This window comes from Adiantum capillus-veneris, chromosome 9, assembly GCF_014529385.1.
Source record: "Adiantum capillus-veneris isolate H3 chromosome 9, ASM1452938v2, whole genome shotgun sequence".
Taxonomy (NCBI): domain Eukaryota; kingdom Viridiplantae; phylum Streptophyta; class Polypodiopsida; order Polypodiales; family Pteridaceae; genus Adiantum; species Adiantum capillus-veneris.
Genome location: NC_140939.1, coordinates 39987534 through 39994243, shown reverse-complemented (window position 1 = coordinate 39994243; position 6710 = coordinate 39987534).

The window sequence follows — 6710 nt, the reverse complement described above, 5'->3', positions numbered from 1 at the left end:
TTGTCATGCCAGTACTTTCTTTGTTGCTGAACTACTTCTTATTCCAACATGGCATGCTGTCAAATCTCAACGAGACAAAATAATTCATCTAAGCATTGCTTGAGATTTGTGTTGAAGTCCATGCCATGTTCAATTGCTAACCTGAGGCTTGGGATTGCAAACTCCATCGGAACTACTACCTACATACCATAGACCGTTCTAAAATGTGTCATGCCAGTAATAATGTAAGAACTTGGGTGACTAGACCTTAGGATCCTCCTCCCAACCTCCCAATATAAAGGTAGGCTCCTAGCCTCTTGCCCTAGACGGATCCCCTTGTCCACACTGCCTAGCCTGGCCCCTGGCCCAGTCCGTGACTCCCTAGCCTTGCCCTTGTCCTGACATTACTCCCCCCTTAAGGAAGAAGTTTCGTCCTCGAAAACAAAAGTGGGAAACTTCTTCTTAAGAGCACTAATGTTTTCCCAAGTGGCACCTTCCTCAGGTCGATCTTTCCACTTGATTAAAGCTTGTCGACGTACATGATGACGCGGACATAAATCATGATAGTCAAGAATTCGTTCAAGTTCATGCGGTAGGGTAGGACGTTCAACAACATCAACCAGAATCTGTTGGTCAATGACATCGTTGTCCCCATGTAATCGCTTACATAAACGGCTTACATGAAACACCGGATGCATACGAGAATATGTGGGTAACGATAGTTTGTAGGCACGATCACCAACTTGTTTGAGTATTTTGAAAGGCCCACAATATCTTGGAGATAATTTAGGTGTTGGCCCAGTTTTCAGACTTTCTGAATGCTCTGGCACACGTAAAAATACTTCCTCCCCTTCCTCAAAGGTAACTTACCGACGTTTCTCATCAGCATACTTCTTATACCGATGCTGCGCTTGTCGGACGTTCTGACGAGCGAGTTTCAGCATATCCATATGGTCTTGGAGAAAATCCTTTAACCTGTTGGAGTTTTTCGGTTGCCAACCCCACCGTAACAAGTGACCTAGGTTGAAAACATACACGAGCATGAAAGGACTAAATCTAGTCGTGACATGCTTAGCACTGTTGTAAGCAAACTCAAGAAGAGGTAGATACTATTCCTAGTTTGTTTGTTTCTTGCTAACGTATGCGTGTAGCATATCCTCTAGCACTTGGTTAACTCGTTCAGTCTGAACATCCGTTTCTGGATGATCGGCTGTACTGAGATTGAGTTGTGTACCCAATCGTTTAAACACATCCCTTCAAAAATGACTCTTAAACTTGGGATCACGATCACTCACAATGTTACTTGGCAAGCCATATAACTTGTATAGATTGTCCACAAATAACTTGGCTAATTCTGGAGTCTTAATCGTTGATTTGGTTGGAATAAACTTACATAGTTTAGTCAACAGGTCTACGACTACCCATACTGAGTCATGACCTTGTACAGTGGTTGGTAAACCCACAATAAAATCCATAAAGATACTTTCCCGTTTTCCATTGGGAATCTCCAAAGGATGTAAGAGTCCTCCTGCCTTCAGGCACTCTGCTTTGTTAACTTGACATTTTTGGCAATGCAAGACATAATCTTGAACAAAGCCATGTAAACATGGCCAGTAAAATTATCGTCGTACAAGAGCATAAGTCTTTTTAATACCCGGGTGCCCTGCACTTGAACTGTCATGACATTCATAAAGAATTTGGTGCGAAATGTCTGTGTCCGTTGGTACATAAACTCTCCCCTTATGGAGTAGGTACCCATTGTCGATGGTAAAACTCTTCCATCGCTGTAGTTCATCACTCGATACAGGAGAACTGTGTGTGGAGGTTAACGATACACTACCAGCAGTGGAGTGAGAAGGATCCTTCATTTGCACATGGCTCCACACTTTGGAATATGCGTCATCCTGCTCACATTTGCCCTTTAGAGAATCCAAAAATTTAATGCGAAGTTCCGTGAACAAGAGAGAATTGATCTCAGGCATACGACTAAGAGTGTCAACCACCACATTGTATCGTCCTTTACGATACCGGAGCTTTGCGTCATATTCCTGAAGAATCTCAACCCACCTGTGTAAACCATTTAAGGCTTTCATGGTCAAACACAATCTCAAATTGAGCGCCATACAAATAATGTCTCCATGTTTTCAAGGCAGACACTATTGTATAGAGTTAGCGTTCATAAGCATAATAATTCTGTTGTGATGAATCAAGCTTCTTGCTTTCAAATGCAATTGGCCGCCCTTCTTGTAGGCAGGATTGTTCCAATAGCATGGTCACTCGCATCCGTTTCCAAAACAAATGGTTTCAAAGGATCTACAATAGCTAGAATTGGAGTTGTAGCTAATGCATCCTTGAGCGTATCAAAACTATGTTGCTGAGTGGGTCCCCACTGAAAGGTCTTGCCTTTGCCTTTCAGTTGGTTCGTCATGGGAACATCAATATTAGCATAGTTTTTAACGAACCTTTGATAAAAACCTGCAAATCCTTAAAAAATCTGTAGCACTTCGAGATTTTTAGGAGAAGGCCACTGCCGAATGGTATCCACTTTGGATTGATCCATGTGTAGCCCAGTATCTGAAATAACATGCCCAAGATAGTGAATTTCCTCCTTCAGAAAATCACACTTGGATTCCTTGGCATATAATTGATTTGTTCGTAACAATTCGAACACCTACCTCAGATGTTGTAAGTGTTCTTCCTTAGAAGCACTGTACACTAGAATGTCATCGAGAAAAACGATGGCAAAGTGGCCCAAGTACGGTTTCAAGACACTATCCATAAGTGTCATGAATGTTGCGGGTGCATTGGTTAACCCAAAAGGCATAACCAAAAACTCGTAGTGTCCAAACCTTGTTCGGAATGCAGTTTTGGGTATGTCAACAAGTCTAACACGTACTTGGTGATAATCTGACCGCAAGTCTATTTTCATAAAAAGGCAAGTACGAGTGAGCTTGTCGAACAACTCATCCACGCATGGCAATGGGTATTTGTTCTTAACAGTAACCGCATTTAAGCCATGATAGTCTATGCACGTGCGCAAACTACAATCTTTTTCTTCACTAATAGGATAGGAGAAGCCCATGGTGAAGAACTGGGTTGGATAAACCCTCAACTAAGATAGTCAGCAAGCTGACGTTCCACCTCAACAGCTTCATAGTAACTCATGCGGTAGGGTGGTTTACTTATTGGTTTACTGCCTGCAACCACATCGATGCTATGTTGCACCGATCGTGTCAGCGGTAATCCTAATGGCAAATCATTAGGAAAAACATTGTGAAATTCCTTTAATAAATTTTTAAAGCACTAGCGACCTTTGCTTGTTGAGAAGTAGCCGTTGGTGGAGGAGATGAGAGAGAAGCATGCGGCATTGAGGAATGTTCAACAGATTCAATATTAGACAGAAAATGAGACAATGAGTAACACAAGAAATCTTGATCTATTTCATTATCAAAAACGAACTGCATAAGCTCAGCTATACATAGCAGTGGTGAGGAAGGCACATCCTTCTCTCCTAACAACAACATATGTGTGCCATGGGATTCAAACATCAAGCTGTTGTGCTCATAGTTACGCTTCATTGACGGTCCTAGGCTATGCAACCATTCCTTACCAAGTATCACATCTGCCCTTTCCATGTTCATAACCTGAAAATCCAAGGATGTGGAGTAGCCTTGTATTTCCAACGGTACAGCTCGAACTTGAGTATCCCATATTTTGGCATCATAACCATTCATCATTGCTACCTTGTAGCGGTGGGAACTCGGAGTTTGAGGCAATTTGAGTTTTTTCACCAATGCATAATTAATGAAATTGTGAGTAGCACCATCATCTACCAAGATGCGCACCTTGTGCCCTTGCAGAGATCCGTACATACGCACTAACTCATGTGGACCGAAGGTCTGTTGCCACATGGAAGTTGTGATACAACATTCATGCACCACCTCGGTGTGTGTTACTTCCACCGTAGAGAATCGTGAGGAAGACTCAAGAGGCAGCAGTTGCACTGTGTGCACTACTTTCTCCTTGCCATGAGTAGCAGATTTCCCCTCGGGACAATCCTTTTTGCCATGGCCGCTTCCCAAGCATTGAAAACATAACTTCTCTTTTTTAGCCTTATCAAAGTCCTCAAGAGAGAGAGGACCACGGGACCCCTTGGGTTTTTTAGCTGCTTCAGAATTGGCTACTATAAATTTCCTTTTATTGTGCCCATATTGTATACGTGTATTACCATGTGTATTACCAGGCACGTGATTATTATGTGATTTCTTTTCATCTGGATCATCATGAATGTGTGCTTTCACTATGGCCTCCTCAAGTGTTTTAGGGTCCCGGGTCTTGACGTGCTTCTTAAGCTCTAGCGTCAGACCGCGGATAAACCCAAGTACTTGCTGAAAGGTGTCTAGTCCTTCCAACTTGAGGATAACATCTCAATAGTGAGAGATATATTCAAGTAATGATGGGTGTTGGCGCATGGAACAGGTGTCCTGAGCCGTCCAATTTTGATCTGCCTCATTTGTAGGCAAAAATTCTTTTCGAAACTTAGCCTCAAAGGCTGCCCAACTCTGTGGTATGATATTCTTCTCCTTGAGAGACATCCACCATTTGTAGGCCTTGCCTTCCAGAGTTAGACTTGTTTGCAGTGCTCTGATTGCATCCAGAAGTACGCCATAAGGCGTGAATTCCATCCCACTTACTGAGAAAGATATTCACTGCATCCTTATTGCAATCTCGGTCTTCCCCCTTAAAAGTCGGTGGTTTGGTGTTTTTCAACAACTCAGCCACCTCCTTTGTAGTGAGAGTGTGCAAAGAATCTGGAGATGGACCTTGTCCATGATCAGAAGGGCCTTGCCCTTGAGTAGCAGTGTGCTCATGTATGTGTGTGTCAACAAGGCCCTTGGCCTGCTGTTGCATAAATTGTATCACTAACGTAGATAATTTAGTGACATTTTCATTTAAAGATGCAAAATTTCCTTCCATTACTGATATGTGTGTCTGAAGTGCACAAAAATCTTGAATATCAAGCAATTCATAAGTGTCATCACCTCCCGCAGCGTCACGGGCACCCTCCGTGAGAGCATCCAGCCGCAAGCCATCATGGGCAGGATCAGGCATATGATGCTCAGAATCAAAGGTCATATTGATATGTGAATCCATGGCAACACCGTGCAGTGTAAGGAAGAGAAAGAAGAATACCTTGAGTCTAAAAATAATCCCGTAGTCGTACTTTTCACCGCAGTCGGTAATTAGCCGTGCTAATTACGTTGGATACTTGTTTGAAAACTTAAAAGTCGTCGTCGATGAAGCTTGATGCGATGCTGCAATTTCTGCAATTTGGAAGAAGTAGCAAGGAATTGACGTCCTGTTGAAGAAGTTCTCGGCCTTTTGGTGAGGTTATGTTGCCCTTGACCGGGTACCAAATTGAGGTTCAAAGCCGAAATTATTTCCGTACAGTAATTAAGTGCAAAATTATGCAACTTAATCACTCCTGGCTTGTTAAATGATATGCCGAGAATCGAGGACCGTGCCCCTCTTTGTATGCCGAGACCCGTTTGGGTTGTAAGGGTATATGTCGGGGTGGGCATGTACCATATGTTAACAACTTTTGCCCAAAGTTTTTGGCCTTAGGGCAACGTGTGAAAAGCCATGCCAAAAACGACGATGGCGTTCTGTGCAGGCCGCCGAGAGGCGAGGAACCTCATTGTGCTGCGTGAAGTGCTCGGTTGAGCCCGCCTTAGAAATGAGATCCCCTCAACACGGGCTCGCGTGCCATTCAAGGCCGAAAACGTGTGAGTTGGAGCAGGTGATCCCGTCGCCTTCCTCCCTTGCAAGCAGGGTTGCCCACCCGAGAACTCTCGTCAAGTTTGCTGTGTAGAGAAGCTTCACGCCTTCGTGCACATGCAAGAAAGCTCCAAAGAGGTGTGGCTCTCCATGCCTATGTGTCCCAAAAAAGTAATTGGCTCTTGATACCAGTGTAAGAACTTGGGTGACTAGACCTTAGGATCCTCCTTCCAACCTCCCAATATAAAGGTAGGCTCCTAGCCTCTTGCCTTAGACGGATCCCCTTGTCCACACTGCCTAGCCTGGCCCCGGGCCTAGTCCCTGGTTCCTTGGCCTTGCCCTTGTCCTGACAAATAACTTTGTAGGCAAATCTATAAGCCCATAATGTTGTCTGAAGCTGTGCATCCCATTGATGTGGCTCTTTTGGGACTATCTTTGTGAGAATTGTCTTGATTGTTTTGTTACTGCTCTTTGCTTGGTCATTGCACCTACGATAGTATAGCATGAATTTTTGGTGAATGGAACATATCTCAATCAATATCTAAATCGTTTCATTCGTGAAGTGTGTACCCTGATTTGAGACTACCTCAATAGGACATCCAATATATTGCAAATGATGTTCTCATACAAGAATATTGCTGTCAATTTTGTAGCGTTATTTGGCAATGTCTTGGCTTTGATCCATTTACTCACATATTATGCTGTACATGTTCTTCCTAGGAGTGTTCTTCTTGAATGGACCCATGAAGTCTAGCCACCACTTCATGAACACTTCCAGTGGCTATACTTGAGTTAGAGGCGTCGTGTCAGTTGCTGTCGATCTCTCCATCCGCTGACAAATGTCACACGTCTTGCAAAAAGCTTTGACATCGGCCATCATGCTTTGCCACCAAAGGCCCACTTGTAAGGTTTTCTTATAAGTAATATCAGTGGGGAGAAGTGCCCTCCTGCAT